General features: G+C 53.4%; 1 pseudogene; it reads left to right on the forward strand.

The window, feature by feature from the left end:
• LOC137467415 (zinc finger protein 850-like) overlaps nt 1-20,250 on the forward strand; it is a 72,743-nt pseudogene extending 52,493 nt beyond the window's left edge.
• Nucleotides 20,251-20,715: the final 465 nt, after the last annotated feature.

Consider the following 20,715-nt stretch of genomic DNA (forward strand, 5'->3'; position numbering starts at 1 on the left):
CCCCGCAGGACGAGCCCGGGGTCGGAGCGGGCGAGCCCGCTCCCGCCGCCCCCAGGGCTATGTCGTGGAAACATTGACATGACAGCTTTTACTGAGGATAGCTCTGTGGAAAATCAGAAGTGTGGCAGCTTCACCATTTGTTAACTAGACCAGAAACTCAAGGGGAGAATGACTTGCAAGAGAAACTGTTTTGAAGGCCCAAATAGCTGTTTTTTCACCACTCTGACCCCTTCCCCTGCTGAGCAGATTGATAGCCCAGATCCCAAGGTGCACTATTTCCACTCGAGCAGAGCCTCCTTGAAGGTGTTAATGGCTGACAACGTTTTCGTGTGGAGCAAGGAGATGTCTCCTCCCTGTTAATTGCAATCGATGTACGATGTTTCTCTGTCAAGCACTGAAATGCTTTAAAGAGAAGTGTTTGATTCCTGGTTTAAAGAACTGTTTCAGCCATGACCTGGGAGGCAGAAGGTGTCTCAAGGAATGCTCTGGAGTGCTTTATGTAGGAGTCAGATAACGGGATTGCAGTGGCCCCGCCCAGGGAGGAGGTAGGGTGGATGTTTGCTGCTGTTTTAAATGTGTGAACAGGTGATAAGGAGCAGCAGAAACACGGGGTTTACAGATCCATTGATTATGGGATCACTCCATTCAGCCAAGTAAAGGTTTTTGTGATTTAGACAATTAACCTCTGAAAGGAAGAAAAAAAATAAAGGTTGAAGAAGATACAGATGGGCACAAACACAGGAGATGAGCACTGATTTTAGGGTATGGGGAGAAGCAGAAGAAGGCAGTTTGAAGGAAGATGAGGGAAGCTCTCAGGGTGTCAAGAGGCCCTTGAAAGGGACCCATCTGTCTGCAATTTCCTGCCCTCTCAGGTGGAAGGAGTGATTAATGACCAGGAAAGGATATGAGGGATGTGTAGAGAGCTGAGGGTCTTTTGCAGAAGTTTGTGAAGCTTTAAGTAGTCTGCTGAGTTTCTTGCAGCAGAGAAGCTGAGCCTTGGTTGTTGGTAAGCTTTGAGAAGCTGATGTTGAGCTATCTCAATTGAAAGAAAATCTGCTGTGGTCTGAAATGTTTTCTACCACTGAAGAACCAGTACTGGGGTAGAAATGTGCTCTAACCAGGTAGGAAGCTTTTCTCTTTGTGGGGCAATGTGAAGTGGAGAATGAGAGAAGACCTAGTAAAACTGGGAGGGGATAAGGCTGGAAAACTGTGTGCTGAGATGTTGATTGGAAAATACAGGGATGGGGCAGCAAATGGAAGTTGCTGTTGGAGAAGAATAATATGATTGTGTTAGAAAGCTAAGTTTTTGGGACATGGCCTAGAGAAATGAAAGAGCAGGCAGGGGGAAATGTGGGAGAAGGTGAGGTTTGTGCATTGGGGCAGTACAATCCAAATAATAGGTTTTAATAGTGGTTTAAGATCCAGGACTGGCTAAAAAGCCACTCTAGAAGAAAAAGAACATTTCACTCTTTTAGATGCAAATAGCTGGATTGATTTCATGCAAAGAGAGAAACATGATCTTTTTGAGAAAGAGTGTTGGTTTTGTTCTATTGGGGATTTTGGACTTACTGATGTAGAAGCACTGGCTGGTAACAAGAGATGCAGACAGAGGATCAGAGCCAGGATAGAAGTAAAACAGCCTGATTATGTCTTGGTAAAAGAGCTTGGTGGAGATGATAAGGAAACACATTGGCAGATATTAACACTATTAATTAACATTCAGCCTTCATCTGCATGAAGAACTATCTCACAGTATAATTTGGTAGTGGCAATGGAGATGAAGAATAGATGCAAGATTGGATGCAGCTGGCAAAGAGCACCCTAGATCCTCAGGATGAAGGATAGTCTGCTGGCTGTGATGCAAGGCATCAAGGGGGAGAGGAGCTGTAATAGGAGGGATCTGGCACTTGAATGAAGAGAATCAATCAGTGGTTGGTAACTGGCCATGGTAGACATCTGGCAGCATTGCTGTACAGCTGTGACCCTTGCATCTGGAGACAGTTACATGGGTTTGTGTCCAAAGCAGGAGTTTCAACAGGAATCTGAACTCAAGTGCAAAGTCATTCCTCACTGACTGATGTGTGTGCAGTAAGACAAGGGTGAACCAGAGCAAAGCTCCCCCCTGGCTGCCTGCTCTGGCAGTTTTAGGATCATGTTGGCCAAAGGAGCAAGCCTGAGGGTGCCATCACGGTGGGGATATATCTGGCATGGTGGAGGTGGATTCAACTCCAGACCTGTCACCTGTCCCCACTCCTTGGTGATGAGCAGTGACACAGCCATGGCTTTGCCTGTGGATTTGTGGCTTTCCAACCTTCCTTTGCTTGCCCTTAGAAGAAAGACATGAGATGGCTTTGTTCTAAAATTAAATAGCTTTGTTCCATTGCCAGTGAAGAAAAAAGCAAGAGTTCATTTTTTTCATCTCCCTTAAAGGATGCCAAACATGGACTGAATTCCTCAGGGCATCTGTAGCATTGCCACTCTGTCTTCTTGTTACTCTGACCATCTTCATCTCTGCAGAGAGCGCGGGACTCCAGGACGGTTTGGATGGATGAGAGTTCTCTGAAGTCAGGTCTTGGAAGATGTGGTTTATTAAAAGGGGTGAAAGGCCCTGCTTGGAGTTGCCAGGCCCAACTCGTGGCAGGCCCAGGGAGAGAGGGAGAGGGAGAGAGCGAGGGTTCCAGGTGAGGGTCCCAGGGGAAGGTCCAAGAGAGCATCCAGTCTCTCAGGCACACCTTATCAGGGGGCTTCAAGGTGGGCTGGAGCAGGTCTTGGGCCAATGGGGTCACAGATATCTGATACTTCAGGGGAGGATCACAGGTGTGGGATGAACCATACATTGGGGGTGAGACAGAGCATTCCATTTGACCTTTGGACCTATCTGCAGGTAAAGGGCGTTGTTTAATCAGAAGGGGGGGTTGCTTTCAGCCTGGCTATACTATTATTTTCTAGTTATTCAGTAGTCAAGGTTTGTTATTTCAAATCTAGTTCTCATCTCAATGTCTGTATTTTCCAAATCTTTTGCCAGGCAATCATATTTATAAGGTTTTCCTATTTCATCTTCCCCAACAAGTGACCCCAAAACCTGAGGGACTGAGGGGACTTGTGGGATTTCAGAGAGGTTTTATGGGATTTTAGTGAGAACTTAAGGGATTTCAATGGGATCTTATGGGATTTTAATGAGGTTTGATGGTATTTTTTGGGGGATCTGATGGGATTTTAATGGGATTTAAGGGATTGGGATTAGGGACCAATTCCCGTCAGAGCCCTTGAGTCCAGACATATGGGAATTTATGGGCGGAATATTTATGGGAGGTTTTCACTGGAATTTTTGGGAGGGTTTATTGGGGATTGTGAGGAGGATTTTGGAGGATTTTTGCAGGAATTTTTTTGAGTGATCTTTGTGGGATTTTTGGGGTGGATTTTGTGAGATTTTGTTGGGGTTTGGTGGGATTTTGAGGGAAGTTTTTGTAGGGATTTTTTGGTTGGATTTTCTCAGACTTTGGGTGGGATTTGAAGGGACTTGGGAGCATTTTTGGGGGATTTGAGAGGGGTTTGGTGGGATTTTGGTGCAGATTTTTTGAGTGGATTTTTGGTGGAGTTTGGGGGGTTTCTGGGGAAATTTTTGTGGGATATTTTGGGTGATTTGGAGGGATGTTATGTGTGGATTTTGTGTGCTTTGGAGATTTTTGGGGGGATTTTTGTGCAGATTTTTCTGTGTGGATTCTGTGGGATTTTCATGGGGATTTAGTGGGACTTTTTGAGAGATTTTTCTGTGGGATTTAGGGGGGATTTGGGTCTGATTTTCGTTGGGATTTTAAAGGATTTGTGTGGGCTTTGGGGCGATTCTTGTGGGGATTTTTAGTGGGAGGATTCTATGGGGGATTTTGGGGCACTTTTGTGGAATTTTGGTGGGGCTTTACCTGGAACTTTGGGTGGATTTTGTGGGATTTTTGAGGATTCTTTGTGAAAGTTTTGCGGGCATTTGAGGGGATTTTTGTGGAATTTTGTTGTGAATTTTTTAGTGGGATTTTTGATGGGATTTTTGGTGAGGATTTTGAGGAGATTTTTATTGGATTTAGGTGGGGTTTCTGTGGGGTTTGGGAAAGACTTTTGTGGGATTTTGGGGTGATTTTTGTGGTTTTTTTTGGGATTTTGGGCGATTTTTGTGGGTGTTTTTTTTAGGATTTTGGGGGATTTTGGACAGATTTTTTTGGTGTGTATCCAGAGTGACTTTGGGCAGATTTTGGGCCTGATTGGGGCAGCTTTGGGGCTGATTTTGGGGTTTTTCTCCCGTTTCCCCCAGCTGTGGGAAGCCCCGAAGCACATCCTGTTCCTGCCCGAGCTCCCTGAGCAGCCCCAGGAGCTGATGCTCTCCGTGCTCCTCAGCCAGTGAGGTCTGGGGCAGTCCCGGCATTCCGGGCATTCCGGGGATTCCAGCCGGGCTTTGGGGCACTTGGGGATTTTGGGGCTCGGGGGGGAGAGAGGATGAGGGGGGCTTGGGGCTGGATGTTTTGGGAAAATATCGGGATTTTTGGGGGGAATATCTGGTTTTTAGAGGGGAATTTCTGGATTTTGGGGGGAAAATACCAGATTTGGGCGGGGAGGGGGGGAATAACTGGGTTCTTAGGGGGGAATTTCTGGATTTTGGGGGGAAAATACCAGATTTGGGGGGGGGGGAGGAAATACTGGACTTCTTAGGGGGGAATTTCTAACGTTTTGGGGGGGAGTTACTAGTTTTTGGGGAGGTATTTCTAGATTTTTTTGAGGGGGAATTTCTGGATTTTTTTGGGAATGTTTCTGGATGGGGAACGGGGTTTGGTTTGGATTTTTTTGGGGGGGAATATTTCTCGATTTTCTGGAGGATTTTCTTAGTTTGTTGGGAATGTTCCAGGATTTTTTGGAGCATCATTTCTGGATTTCTTTGGGGAAAATTTCTGAATATCTGGGGGAATATTTCAGGAATTTTTTTTTTTTTTTTTTTTTTTTTTTTTTGAGAGCATTTCTGGATTTGTGGGGAACATTCCCGGGTGTCTGGGGGAACATTCCCGGGTGTCTGGGGGAAGGTTCCCAGCTGTCTGGGGGAAGGTTCCCGGGTGTTTTCGGGCTCTCCTGACCCCGTTCCCATCCCAGGTTCCCGGGTTCAGGAGCTGCGCTGGTGCCCGGGCGCCGCGACATCGCCTTGATGCAGTTGGACACCGGGGTGCAGGCGGGCGCCGCCCGCGAGGTCCTGCAGGGCTTCAGCATCACCCAGAGCAACGCCATGGAGATCTTCACCAAAAAGTTACCCAAAATGCCCAAACCCCTCAAAAATAACCCCAAACTTAAAAAAAAAAAGGGCCTGAAATACCCAAAAATCCCAAAAAAACACATCAAACCCACCCCTAAATAGCCAAAAACCGCCCCAAGCACCCCAAATCCCACCAAACCACCCCCAAATCCCATAGAAATGTCCTGAAATCCCACCAAACCACCCCAAAACCCCTCAAAACTGCCCCTGAATACCCTAAAGCTGCCCCAAATCCTTCAAGCTGCCCCAAAATCCCATAGAAACACCCTAAAGACCCTCCAGACCAGCCCAATATCCCATAGAAATACCCTGAAATCCCTGAAAACCACCCCAAAATCTTGTAGAAACACACAAAATGCCATAGAAGTCTTCCCAAATCCCATAGAAACACCTGAAAATCCCTCAAAACCACCCCAAATCCTTCCCTGTCCACCCCAAATCCCCTTTTCCCACCCAGGATCTTTCCCCATCCTGAATCCCCCAATTCCCAACCCAATCCCCCTTTTTTCCCCAGCGTTGGACCCAGGGTCTCTCTGCAGACATTGCACCTGGAGCTGCCCCAAACAAACACCAAATAAACCCAACAAACTCTAAACAAACCCCAAACAACCCAAACAAACTCCAAATCACCCCAAATAAACCCCAAATAACCCCAAACAAACCCCAAATAAACACCAACAAACCTCAAATAGTCCAAACAGACCCCAAATAAACCCAAACAAACTCCAAATAAACCCAAATAACCCCAAACAGACCCCAAATAAACCCAAACCCCACTGTGCTCCCCAGGCTGGAGTGGGTTTTGGGGGGGGTGGGGGATTGGGGACTGGGGGGGTCATGACCCCAAACTTTGGGGATTGGGGGTGTTTGATCCTAAAATTTGGGGTTTGGGGGGGGTTTGACACCAGGGTTTGGGATTTGGGGTTTTTGACCCCAGGATTTGGGGATCAGGGGGTTTGACCCCCAAACTTTGGGATCAGGGCGGTTGGGCACCCCAGATGTTTCAAACCCCAGGATTTGGGGTCAGGGGGATTTAACCCCATCGTTTGGGAATTGGGGAGTGTTTGACACCCCAGGATCTGGGATTTGGAGGGTTTGATCCTAAAATTTGGGGTTCGGGGCTGGGGGGGTGGGGTAGGGCTTGACATCCCAGAGTTTGGGTTTGAGGGTGTTTGAACCCCCAGGATTTGGGGTCGGGGGGAGTTGACCCCAGGATCTGGGGTGTTTGACCTGCTGGGTTTGGGGTCGGGGTTGAGAGCAGAGCCATTTCCTGGAAACAGCGGCGGGACCGGGACTGGGAACAGGATCGGGATCGGGAATGGGAGTGGGATCGGGGTCGGGAATGAGATCGGGAACGGGAACAGAAATGGGAATGGGATTGGGATCGGGAACAGGATCAGGAACGGGATTGGGCTCGGGAAGGGGAGAGGCCCTGGCCCAATAATGGACCCCTCCCCCAGGGAGCGACCCTGCCCCAATCCCGGGATGGACCAATCCCCTCAATCCCAGACCCCTCCCCAATTCCCAAACCCTCCCCAATGCCAGCCCCTCCCCCAGTCCCAGACCCCTGCCCAGTCGCTGAACGGACCCTCCCTCAATCCCAGCCCGCCCCGATCCGGATCGGAGCCATCCCCGGAGCCTCCCCCATTCCCGGACCGGACCCTTCAATCCCTTTTTGGGGCGGCTCCTGCCGCTTCCAGCCCATTTTTGGGGGATCCAAACGGCTTCGGGGACCCTCCCCACTTTGGGGGTGTTGGGGTGGCCCCAGGGCCGCCCCGAGGGCCGAGGGGGGATGGAAACCCCCAAAGCCGGGGGGCTCCTGGGGGTCCCCAGTTCCCCCCGTCCCCACTCCAAAACAGCTCCTGGCCAATCAGAGCGCGCGGCGCTGCTGACAACTCAGTTGCCGGGCCGGCGATTTTCAGCCAATCAGCGCCTGCGATAGCTCTTACTCATCGGTTGCCAGGCAGATCACAGCGCTTCTCAATGCGATAGCCAATCAGAGACTGCGCGGGGCCATTTCTAGCCAATCAGAGCGCTTGTTCTCGATGACTCCTCAGTCGCCAGGCGGACCCGCAGCGCCCAGCGCTCCCCGGGAGCGGAATTTGGGGAGGGGGGAGGTGACCCTGGGGATGGGGATGGGGCGTGCGGGGGCAGCTGGGGCCGGACTGGTGGCACTGGTGGTGCTGGGAGCCCCCCCGGCCGCGGGGGTCGCGGTGAGAAGGGGTCGGGGGCCCCAAATTAAACCAAAGAGGGATCGGGACCCCCCCACGGAGCAGGAGGGGCCTGGAACCCCCAAAACCAAACACGGGGGAGGGGAGCGGGGATTTGGGGAACGATGGGGAAGGCGGGGGAAAGAGGGGGATGGGACACCCAAAAAGGATCAAGACAACTGGAGGTGGCCACCTTTATATGTGGATGGTAGCCAATGGTAGCCAATGCTTTTTCCCAGTCCATGGGATCCCAGTCTGTGCAATCCCAGTCCATGTGGTCCCAGTCCATATAATCTCAACCCAGTTTATCCCAGTGTGTACCGTCCTGATCCCTATGGTCCCATTCCATATGGTCCCAGTCCATAGGATCTCAGTCCAGGTGATCCCAGCCCATGTTTGATCCCAGTCTGTGTGGTTCTGCACACACTGCCAGGGTCTGAAATTCCAGTCACCAGCCAGGAAAAAATGTTCCTACCCTTGAATGTCCTTGCTGTACTCTCAACGAGTTATAATAAAACTAAAAATCAATAAATTTTAATTTAAATAAAATAGAATAAAAATGAAATTAAAAAATTTCAACTCTTACATACAGTACTCCAATAATGATTTAACCCAAAACCACCTTTTGCTGGGAATGGAGACACCGGGGACCCTTGGAGCCCCCTTTGCTGACAATAGTGACACAATTAAGCTCGCCCAAACTCCTCCTGGATCTCCCCTAAGCCCCCAGTGGGGATTCCTGGGAGTTCCCCTGTGTTTACCCTTTCCCAGGACTTTGGGGGTCCCCCCGACCTGTCCGTGCACCCCCAGATTTCTTCCACAGCCCCCTGTGATGGTGCGGGTGGGGGCCGAGTGCTGGTGCCCCCCTGCCTGCAGCAGATCCAGCGGTGAGGGGAGTTTGGGGGGGTCCCTGAGCATTTGGTGTCCCCTGGGTTTTGGGGTGACCCCCGGGCCCCCCAGGATCTCCCTGAACACGCTGACACTGCCCGTGTGCAGTGAGAAGGTTCATACCCGGCACGGGGTCCCAGCTCAGTCACCGGCATCGCCCAGGAACCCCCAAACTCTCCCGGGAACCCCCAAACCCCCCGGGACATCTCGACCTCCCCGGGACCCCAAAACCATCCCTGGGCCCTCCAAAAACTCCCCAAGACCGCAAAAACCCCACACAGACACCCCCAAACCCTCCCATGACATCAAAATTCCCACAAGAGCTCCCAGCACGCCCCAGACCCCCCTGAGAAGGTTTGGTCCTGGCAGGGGTTCCCCATCTCTGTCACCAGCAGGTACCCCAAACCAGCCTTGGGTTCGCCTTGGGATTGCCCAATCCCCCCCTTTGGGAATCCTGAAAACCCCCCTGGGATCCCCCCAAAAATCCACCGGGACCCCAAAAACCCTGGATATAGACAAAACCCCCCCAGGAATTCATAATGAAATTTATACTCAAGACGGGGTCCCCATCACCATCATCGGCATCACCCGGGTACCCCCAGATCCTCTCGGGACTCCCAAACCCTCCTGGGACCCCCAAACCCTCCCAGGTACCCCTAAATCCTCCCAGGACTCCCAACCCTTCCCGGGCTCCGCTGCCGGAATCAGCAGGAGTGGTGTTCGCCTCTTCAGGGGAGTTAGAGTGGGACCCGACCAGAGCGGGGGCCCTTAAACCCCAAAAATCCACCCTGGGGGGCAAAACATCCCCTACAGCGGCTTGGAGTGAGTCCCCCAGAAAAATGTCACTTAAAGCCGTCATGATCACCCCTGAAAAGGGGCTTGTGGGGCTGTGGCCCCACAAACACCTGAAAATGGGGAGGAAAAAACACCCTTGAAATGGTGAGGTCCCCCCAAAAATCCTTAAAAAGAGAAAAACTCCTCTTCAGAGGGGCCTGAAGACCCTTCAGGGCCCTCGAGGAGGGACAAGATCCCCTCCTCTGCTGGGGCCTCTCCGAGCCGGGAGCTCTCCCGTTGGCTGCCCTCGGGGGAGCCCCGAATGACAGCGGCTCCTGGGCTGAGCCCCCCTCAGCCGGGGCTGCGGAGGGAACTGGGGGGCCTGGGACGGGGCCTGGGGGTCCTGGGGTGACCTGGGGGAGCCTCAGTGGGTCCCACCTCCCCCTGTGCCCCCTCTCCCACCCCCTTCCCATTGTTCCCCCCAAACCTCCGCTCTCCAAGCTGGGTTTGGGGGTGCGGCTCCCAACACCCTGACCCACAGGGTGTCAGGTCGTGTTCTGACTCTGTCAGCAGTTTGGTTTTTTTGTTTGTTTGTATTATTGCAGTTATCTTTTAAATTTTCCTAGCAAAGAGCTGTTATTCCTATTCCCATATCTTTGCCTGAGAGCCTTTTAATTTCAAAATTATAATAATTTGGAGGGAGGGGGTTTACATTTTCCATTTCCAGGAAGGCTCCTGCCTTCCGTAGCAGACACCTGTCTTTTCAAACCAAGACAGATTTTGGTGCCCAACCTGCAGCCCGAGGGCATCGAGAGGAAAAGGGAATAACAGTTCTTGAGGAACCTAATTTTTGTGTGCTGCTATAGAAACCTCGTTAAGCGACACCATGTGGTCCAGCTTACCCTGGTTTGGGTAGCAGCACATGGTTGTGGCTGTGCCAGCGCCCCCACCGACCTCCAGCCCTGGGAACCTGGAGCAAGCGGAAACCACAACTTTGCAAATGCTACCTGTGCCTTTAGCAAATGGAAAGAGAACTGGGGTGTGAAAAATAAAGCTTGTTTATTTTCAGAAAAACAGCAAAGAAAACACAGAACACATTTACATTGTAAGAATATTTGTAACAACAACTATCTATAGAACGTATATACCTAAGAACATATGTTATGGTTTGACGCTGGCACGATGCCAGCGCTCCCATGAAAATGCACTTTTTAAAATAATTGCTGTGAGATGTGATCAGGAACAGAGCAGAGCAGGCTCAAGCTTAATAACAAAGAAAAGAACTTTATTAAACTACTACTACTATAAAAACACAGACACTCAATCCTGGACGAAGACCTTCCAAAACACTCTTCCTCCTCCCAACTAATTCCCACCTACATTCCAAATGGAACCACAGTGAGACACCACCCGGGATCCTGATCAAGTTGCCACCCTTCAGATATTCAAATACTCAATCTTTCAAGGGAGACAGGAGTCTCTCCTGTGCCACAGACTCCCCAGGAAACACAATTGCCACCCTTGTGTTTCCATGTCACACATGGCAACTGCCCGGAGAAAATCTGCCGTGGTGATACTCTCCTCTCCATGTCACAGTGCTCTCCCCACCGTGCATGGACAGACTGCTCATAGGGCTCCTTTAAGGATGCTTTGCCATGGACCAAAAGAGACAACAGTTCAGTTTCTCATTGCGGGACTACAGTCCCCCCCATTTTCCCCTGGGGCTGAGGGTCCAAGAGCAGAGGTCTTCTTCTCCTCTTCTTCTTCCTTGAAGATAGAGGGCTTCTCCACACTTTCTCCAACTCTCCTCTGTTCTCTCTAATCCTCTGCTGGTAATCACTAATACAAGTCTCTTGGCTCACCAAGGCACCCCCCTAAGTGCAGCTTCTGTCAGGAGAATTTGGTTCAGTCTATGGCTAACAAGAAAAGTCCAGCCACAAGCCACTCCATCATCTCCTTCCAACTCAAGAATTTCTTCTTCCATCATCTCGGATCCCAGACTGTCTCTCTTCTACTTCAAATCAAGGAGGAGTAATATTTTACAAAGCCTTCATTTCTCAGGAAAGGGTTAAAAGCTCAGACTCCCTGGATGGCTGATATCGCTGCCCAGCAGCCGATTCCCAAGGCCAAGGCTGGGTGCATTTCCCCCCCGCTCCTTCTCCTCCGCGCAGGCAAAGTTACAGGTGCCATCCGCACTTTCTGCCTCTTCCCGCTGGGGGGGATGACAAAGACATCTCCACTTCTCTCCACCCTTCCATCCACAGGAGCTGGCTCGGTTCCAGTCCTTCAGCCCCCTCGGCTCACCTCGACCAGACCGCATGGCTTCCCCTCCCCCACCCAGCCCCATGGCTGAGCAGGGGAGATCTGCACTGCACCCTGACCGGAACCAAAGAGAGCGAGCTCTTGGGAGTTCCTGCTTTTAACCCCCTGTGTTCTCAGAGGCGTATCCACACCTTTAGTGGCCACTTTAGGTGCCAATATCCAAACTTGACTACTGATTGGTTTGACCCAACTTCCTGAAAGAATTCACTTCCATGTCAAACCACAACAGCATATCCAACAAAAGTCAATGAAACGTATTTACAGAAGACAAAAAGAAGCCCTGAAACCTATGGCCTAAAGACAACAACAAACTCTACAACGTATGTACAAAAGGGTGGCGTCTCTGTCCGGGATCTCCATCGGTCCTTGAGGAAAAGCAAGAGGCACAGTCACTCCAATCAGGCAGAGAGGGCTCTTCCATGTGCCCCCAGGCTGGCCCAGCAAGCGCAGCACAGGCTGGGGATGGCCACCAGAACCCAATGCACCGGGTCCCACATCCCTGAGCAGGGACCACCCAGCCCAGTCCCAGCCTGGCAGCAGGGGACCCGCTCTGCCTGTGGGGACCACATGCCTTTCCTGCTGCTGGGATTGGTCTTCATCCCAAGATCATGGCCTCTTCCTCATCTTTCTCATCAATGTCCATGTCCTCAAGGTACTCTTCCATTTCCACGTCCATCTCCTCTTCCACATCTACCTCCATCTCTTCCTCTCTAGTCTCTTCTTCATCCACTTCCATATCCTCCTCCGTATCCATCTGCATGTCCACCTCCATCTCTTCCTCTCCACTCTCTTCTCCATCCACTTCCATCTTCTCCTCAGTATCAATCTCCATGTCCACTTCCATTGCATCGTCTCCACTCTCTTCTCCATCTACTTCCATCTTCTCCTCTCTATCAGCCTGCATGTCCACCTCCATCTCGTCCTCTCTCTCTGTGACAGCCTGCAGAGATAGCAAAACCTCAGAGTGGGGTCCCTGTCCCACCCCATCCCCATAGAACTCCAGCCCAGCCGGGCAGCCGGGGGGTGTCCACCTCCATGGAATGGCACCGTACCTTCCTCAGGACAAATGTGAGCATCCTGCAGGGACGGATGACAAAATCCAGGCAACAGAGAGCTTTCAGGACTGATGGGAGCATCAGGGCGCAGGTGACGAGAAGGGTGACAGGGAGCATGGTGAAGGGTGAGCTGACACAAGGGCTGGCACAGGGTGGGCTGACACAAGGGCCAGTGGTTGTGTTGTGCTCTTTGCTGGATGCTGGAAGTTCCTGCTGGAACATCACATCTGTGACATCACAGTGGATCTAAAGAGCATCTTGTTCCGAGCTGAGCAATCTTTCCCAGCCCATGCTGCTCACAGCCCTGTTGCCAAGGATGGGGCATCCACAGCCTGGGCCAGTGCCTCAGCAGCCTCAGTGTAAAAGAGCAGCTCCCTCAGATCCAACTTCAATCAGCCTCCTGCAGTTGAAAGCCATCCCCCCTTGTCCTGTTGCCACGGGCCCGGCTGAACACTGTCCCCGTCTTTCCTGTGGGACCCTTCCAGTCCTGCAGAGCTGCAGGGATGCCTCCCCAGTGTCTCCTCTTTCCAGGCTGAGCATCCCCAGCCCCACTTGGACAGCAGTCAGGTAGATCACGGGGAGTCAAGGCTGAAGTCAAACAGCATCAGGAACTGGGAGGTGGAAGCTTTAGGCCCAGGTTTGCCTCTGTAATAACAGTGGAGGGGAAGATGGTGGGACACTGGCTCTGTTCTAACCGGTGAATATTTTCTTTTTTTTTTTTTTCCCTTCTTTTCTGTCATGCTGATGCAGGTGTTGCTGTTTGCAAGGAAGCTTGGCACAATGTCCATTGACTTCTCCATTTGTGAAACACCGAGCAGAGTCTGGGCAGGCTGATGATGCAGAGCTGTCACAGACAGAGAGGATGAGATGGAGGTGGACATGCAGGCTGATAGAGAGGAGAAGATGGAAGTGGATGGAGAAGAGAGTGGAGACGATGCAATGGAAGTGGACATGGAGATTGATACAGAGGAGGAGATGGAAGTGAATGGGGAAGAGAGTGGAGAGGAAGAGATGGAGGTGGACATGGAGATTGATACTGAGGAGGAGATGGAAGTGGATGGAGAGGAGACTGGAGAGGAAGAGATGGAGGTAGATGTGGAAGAGGAGATGGACGTGGAAATGGAAGAGTACCTTGAGGACATGGACATTGATGAGAAAGATGAGGAAGAGGCCATGATCTTGGGATGAAGACCAATCCCAGCAGCAGGAAAGGCATGTGGTCCCCACAGGCAGAGCGGGTCCCCTGCTGCCAGGCTGGGACTGGGCTGGGTGGTCCCTGCTCAGGGATGTGGGACCCGGTGCATTGGGTTCTGGTGGCCATCCCCAGCCTGTGCTGCGCTTGCTGGGCCAGCCTGGGGGCACATGGAAGAGCCCTCTCTGCCTGATTGGAGTGACTGTGCCTCTTGTTTTTCCTCAAGGACCGATGGAGATCCCGGACAGAGACGCCACCCTTTTGTACATACGTTGTAGAGTTTGTTGTTGTCTTTAGGCCATAGGTTTCAGGGCTTCTTTTTGTCTTCTGTAAATACGTTTCATAGACTTTTGTTGGATATGCTGTTGTGGTTTGACATGGAAATGAATTCTTTCAGAAAGTTGGGTCAAACCAATCAGTAGTCAAGTTTGGATATTGGCACCTAAAGTGGCCACTAAAGGTGTGGATACGCCTCTGAGAACACAGGGGGTTAAAAGCAGGAACTCCCAAGAGCTCGCTCTCTTTGGTTCCGGTCAGGGTGCAGTGCAGATCTCCCCTGCCCAGCCATGGGGCTGGGTGGGGGAGGGGAAGCCATGCGGTCTGGTCGAGGTGAGCCGAGGGGGCTGAAGGACTGGAACCGAGCCAGATCCTGTGGACAGAAGGGTGGAGAGAAGCAGAGATGCCTTTGTCGTTCCCCCCGCCAAGAGGGAAGAGACAGAGAGTCCAGACGGCACCTATAACATTCTCGGCGCGGAGGAGAAGGAGCGGGGGGGGAATGCACCCAGCCTTGGCCTTGGGAATCGGCTGCTGGGCAGAGATATCAGCCATCCAGGGAGTCTGAGCTTTTAACCCTTTCCTGAGAAATGAAGGCTTTGTAAAATATTACTCCTCCTTGATTTGAAGTAGAAGAGAGACAGTCTGGGATCCGAGATGATGGAAGAAGAAATTCTTGAGTTGGAAGGAGATGATGGAGTGGCTTGTGGCTGGACTTTTCTTGTTAGCCATAGACTGAACCAAATTCTCCTGACAGAAGCTGCACTTAGGGGGGTGCCTTGGTGAGCCAAGAGACTTGTATTAGTGATTACCAGCAGAGGATTAGAGAGAACAGAGGAGAGTTGGAGGAGAAAGTGTGGAGAAGCCCTCTATCTTCAAGGAAGAAGAAGAGGAGAAGAAGACCTCTGTTCTTGGACCCTCAGCCCCAGGGGAAAATGGGGGGGACTGTAGTCCCGCAATGAGAAACTGAACTGTTGTCTCTTTTGGTCCATGGCAAAGCATCCTTAAAGGAGCCCTATGAGCAGTCTGTCCATGCACGGTGGGGAGAGCACTGTGACATGGAGAGGAGAGTTTCACCACGGCAGATTTTCTCTGGGCAGTTGCCATGTGTGACATGGAAACACAAGGGTGGCAATTGTGTTTCCTGGGGGGTCTGTGGCACAGGGGAGACTCCTGTCTCCCTTGAAAGATTGAGTATTTGAATATCTGAAGGGTGGCAACTTGATCAGGATCCAGGGTGGTGTCTCACTGTGGTTCCATTTGGAAATTAGGTGGGAATTAGTTGGGAGGAGGAAGAGTGTTTTGGAAGGTCTTTGTCCAGGATTGAGTGTCTGTGTTTTTATAGTAGTAGTAGTTTAATAAAGTTCTTTTCTTTGTTATAAAGTTTGAGCCTGCTCTGCTCTGTTCCTGATCACATCTCACAGCAATTATTTAAAAAAGTGCATTTTCATGGGAGTGCTGGCATCGCGCCAGCGTCAAACCATAACATATGTTCTTAGGTATATACGTTCTATAGATAGTTGTTGTTACAAATATACTTACAATGTAAATGTGTTCTGTGTTTTCATTGCTGTTTTTCTGAAAATAAACAAGCTTTATTTTTCACACCCCAGTTCTCTTTCCATTTGCATCAGGCACAGGATCCCGAGAGGATCTGGGGGTACCCGGGTGATGCCGATGATGGTGATGGGGATCCCGTGCTGGGTATAAATTTCATGATGAATTTCTGACGGGGGTTTTGTCTATATCCAGGGTTTTTGGGGTCCCGGTGGATTTTTGCGGGTTCCCAGGGGGGTTTTCAGGATTCCCAAAGGGGGGGGTTGGGCGATCCCAGGGGGAACCCAAGGCTGGTTTGGGGTACCTGCTGGTGACAGAGATGGGGAACCCCTGCCAGGACCGAACCTTCTCAGGGGGGTCTGGGGGTGCTGGGAGCTCTTGTGGGAATTTTGATGTCCTGGGATGGTTCGGGGGGTGTCTGTGTGGGGTTTTTGCGGTCTTGGGGAGTTTTTGGAGGGCCCAGGGATGATTTTGGGGTCCCGGGGAGGTTGGGGTGTCCCGGGGGATTTGGGGGTTCCCGGGAGGGTTTGGGGGTTCCTGGGCGATGCCGGTGACAGAGCTGGGACCCCGTGCCGGGTATGAAGCTTCTCACTGCGCACGGGTAGCGTCAGCGTGTTCAGGGAGATCCTGGGGGGCCCGGGGGTCACCCCAAAACCCAGGGGACCCCAAATGCTCAGGGACCCCCCCAAACTCCCCTCACCGTTGGATCTGCTGCAGGCAGGGGGGCACCAGCACTCGGCTCCCACCCCCACCATCACAGGGGGCTGTGGAAGAAATCTGGGGGTGCACGGACAGGTCGGGGGGACCCCCAAAGTCCTGGGAAAGGGGGAACACAGGGGAACTCCCAGGAATCCCCACTGGGGGCTTAGGGGAGATCCAGGAGGCGTTTGGGCGAGCATAATTGTGTCACTATCGTCAGGAAAGGGGACTGCAAGGGTCCCCGGTGTCCCCATTCCCTGCAAAAGGTGGGAAAACCCGGGCTGGCTGGGAATAGGGGTCCCAGGGGTCCTCGGTGTTGAGGAAAGGAGGGTCTGGGCGCTGGGAAAGGCAGGAATAGGGGTCCAGGGAGTCTCTGGGTGAAGGAAAAGGGGGCTCTGGGGGTTGGGAGAGGCGGCATGGCCGGGAAAGGGGTGCGGGGTTGCCGGTGCCGGAAAAGGGGGTGCGGGGTGGAATCCCGGCCGGGAATGGGAGCCTGGGAGGATGGTGGTGCCCGGGAATGGGGGTTCAGGGGCCCCTCGGTGGTCCGGAATGGGCGACCAAGGAGTCCCGGTGCCGGGGGGCCCCCCCACCTCTCGCTGTCCCCACGGGGCCCCAGGAGCTCCCCCAGCCCCAGCGCTGGAGCCATCGCGCTTCTCCTCCTCACTCCCAGTACGATCCCAGTATGATCCCAGTAGAACTCGGTCACCCAGGAGCCGCTCCCAGTATGATCCCAGTACAACCCAGTCACTGCCACTCCTGGCATCCCCCCCAGCCCTCTCTGTGTTCCGACCTGTCCCGGCTCCATCCCCGCCCCTCCCGCGGCTGCGAAGGCTTCGGGAGCGGGGGAGGAGGAGGAGGGAGGGAGGAAGAGGCGCAGCGGCAGCAGGGAGCAGCCGGAGGAGAGGAGAGAAGGAATCGCGTGGCCCTGGCGCTGCCTGAGCTCGCAGCACCCCGGGAGCATCGCCCCCATCCCGCAGGTTCCCAGGGAGGGGGAGCTCGGCCCACATAGCCCGGGGCTCCCTGGGTTTGGGTTTTTTTGGGGAGATGTTTGGAGCTGGTAGGGCTCCAAAGCCGAGCCGCAGCTGGTCCTCGGGCGAACATCGGGGGGTCCCCGGGAGGTGTTTTTGGGGGATCCCAGTGTGGGTGGCGGCAGAGCCCCGGCGGGGGGACACCAGTTTTGGGGAGCCCCAGGAGAGCCGCGGCTGCCCTGAGCGGGAGCCCAGAGAGAGAAGAGCCCCAGAAGCCCCAGCGGGGACCCCGAGAGGGGGGGACCCCTGGCAGTGCCGGCACCCCGGCAATGGGGGGTGCTGGGGCTGGAGGGGCGGCATGGCCGGGAAAGGGGTGCGGGGCTTCCGGGGCCGCCAGGGGCTGCTCCCAGCAGGAGCCCAGTTGCTCCCAGTCACTCCCCATTATGATACAATTTGCCCCCAGCATAGTCCCTGTTGCTCCCACTTTCATCCAGTGTGTTCCCAGTTGCTCCCAGTCACACCCAGTATGGGGGATGATGTGCCTGGTGTGTTCCCAGTCACTCTCAGACACTCCCAATATTAGTCCAGTCCTTCCCAGTATGGTCTAGAGATGAGCCCAGTGTGCTCCCAGTCACTGCCAGTATGAACCAGTTGTGCCCCACATGGTTCCAGTTGCTCCCTTTCACCCTCACTTTTGTTCCAGTCCCTCCCAGTCTCTCCCAGTGTACCCCAGTTCCTTCCAGCATACTCCCAGTCACTCCCAGTTCCTTCCAGCATGATCCCATTTGTTCACAACCACTCCCAGTCAGCCTCAGTGTAGTTGCACTCACTGCCAATATGATCCCTGTCACCTCCAGCATGATCCCAGTTGATCCCAGTAAAAGCCCAGTTGTTTCCAGTCACCCCCAGCATGCACCCAGTGACTCCCAGTTCCTCCCACTTGCTCATAGCATGATCCTGGTTGCTCACAGTTGCTCCCAGTCAAACTCAGAATGATCCCAGTCACTCCCAGTGTATCCTATTTGCCTCCAGCATGGTCTCAATTGCCCACTGCAGGCTCCTACTCTGTCCCAGTGTGATCCCAGTATGATTCCAATATGATCCCAGTCTCCCTCAGTGTGACCGCAGTCTGCCCCAGCATGGGCCCAGCTGCTCCCAGTATGATCCCAGTACAAGCCCAGTATAAAAAAGTCACTCCCAGTGCTGCCATTCCTGGGATCCCCCAGCCCTCTCTGCGTTCCCCCCTCCCGGATCTCCCGAGAGGAGCCCCAAGGGCTGGCAGTCCCCTGGCAGGGTCCCCAGCAAGGCCCAGTTTGGATGTGCAGCCCCCAGTTTTCCCAGTTTGCCTCTCCTTTTGCCCGGGCCGGGTTCCCCCCGCCCCCAGCGGGTGGGAGCAGCCGAGAGCCCCGCGCTGCCCATCCCGACCTGTCCCGGCTCCATCCCCGCTCCTACCGCGGGCTGCCAGGGCTGCGGGAACGGGGCACCGAGTGTGTCGCTGCTCCTGGGGGAGGAGGTGGGGGGAGGGAAGAGGAGGCATGGGACGAAGAGGAAGAGGAGGGACAAAGGAGGATCAGGGAAAGGAAAAGGAATCATGAGGTCGAGCCCTCCCTGAATTCGCAGCCCCCCTGGGACCATCACCCCCTTATCCCATGGGTGACCAGGGATGGGGAGCTCGGCCCAGATATCCTGGGGGGGTCCCTAGGTTGGGTTTTTGGGGGGCATGTTTGGAAAATGAAGAACTGCAAAGCTGAGTGGAAAAGGCCCCTTGGGGGGACACTGGGGGGTCCCGGTGGCAGCTGACAGCAGAGGCAGCCTGGAGGAGCAGAGCCCTGTGTCCCCCAGGAGCCCAAAGTGGGGAGCCCAGAGAGGGGGGAGCGCCGTCATTGGCAGGACCCTCAACAGCCTGAAGAGGGGCAGGGGGGGCTCCTTGGAGCCCCTGCAGCCCAAAGCAGAGAAGGAGGGGAGAAGGGACCCCGGGAGCCCAAAAAGCCCTGGCATCCTGTGCCAGGAAGGTGGACAGAGCTTCAGCCAGAGCTCGGAGCTGGTGGGCCATGAGCAGGTTCACCATGGGGAGAAGCCCTACAAGTGCTTGGAGTGTGGGAAGAGCTTCAGGCAGAGCTCCCACCTGATCCAGCACCAGATGATCCACACCGGGGAATGGCCCTAGGAGTGTGGGGAGTGTGGGAAGGGCTTCAGCTGCAGCTCCCACCTCGTCACCCACCAAGGCATGCACACTGGGGAGAGGCCCTACGAGTGTCCCCAGTGTCAGAAGAGGTTTCAGACCAGTTCCAGTCTCCTTGTACATCAGCGGATTCACACGGAGGAGAGGCCTTTCCGCTGCCCTAACTGTGGGAAGGGCTTCAAACAAAAGTCCCACCTCGTCACCCACCAGCGCATCCACACCTGGGAGAGGCCCTACGAGTGTGGGGAATGTGGGATGAGCTTCAGCTGCAGATCCCACTTGATCTGCCACCTGAGGATCCACACTGGGGAACAGCCCTATGAGTGTGGGGAATGTGGGAAGAGCTTCAACCAGAGGTCCCCCTTGATCTGCCACCAGAGGATCCACACTGGGGAACAGCCCTATGAGTGTGGGGAATGTGGGATGACCTTCAGCCAAAAGTCCCAGCTGATCATCCACCAATAGATCCACACTGGGGAGAGGCCCTACGAGTGTCCCCAGTGTCAGAAGAGGTTTCAGACCAGTTCCAGTCTCCTTGTACATCAGCGGATTCACACGAAGGAGAGGCCTTTCCGCTGCCCTAACTGTGGGAAGGGCTTCAAACAAAAGTCCCACCTTGTCACCCACTGGCGCATCCACACTGGGGAGAGGCCCTACGAGTGTCCCCAGTGTGGGAAGAGCTTCTCCAGGAGCTCTACCTTGACCCAACACCAACGGAGGCACCGGTAAGGGAAGCCCTGCAAATGCCTCAGCTGTGGGAAGAGCTTCGTGCCCTGCTCCAACTCCATCCCCCATGGGAGGACCCACTTTGGTCAGAGCCCTGGTGACCCACATTCCCAGTGATCCCTGCTGGGAAGACACCTGGAAGGTGGTCTCCATGTCCTCCTGGATCCCCATAGGCACCTGGATGAACACAGGGGCAGGAACATCCATCAGGACTCTGATCTAAACTGGAAATTCACTGGCAGAAAGCGATTTGTTGACTTTACACCCCAAAGAAATCTCACCCGCTCTGTCCAGTTATTTCTTCTGGTGGCATCAAGCAGTGCTGCATGATCTTGGAGGTCTTTTCCATTTCAATAATTTCTTTCCTCACCCTGTCTAAACAACCAAAACTGGGGTGAAAATAAAGAAATTGAGCAAAGAGATCTAAAGCTGCACCATTTACCTGGATTTGGGGGTGAATTTGGGGTTGGTTCAATAGAATATTTGGGAGGATTTGGGTGTTCTGAAGCTATCAAAGGCAGGGGACATGTCCACAATCTCATAGGTGTGCCGGCAAAAGGTGTCCACCTGAGCCCGCCTGTT

This window comes from Anomalospiza imberbis, unplaced genomic scaffold (genome assembly GCF_031753505.1).
Source record: "Anomalospiza imberbis isolate Cuckoo-Finch-1a 21T00152 unplaced genomic scaffold, ASM3175350v1 scaffold_62, whole genome shotgun sequence".
NCBI classification, from domain to species: Eukaryota; Metazoa; Chordata; class Aves; order Passeriformes; family Viduidae; genus Anomalospiza; species Anomalospiza imberbis.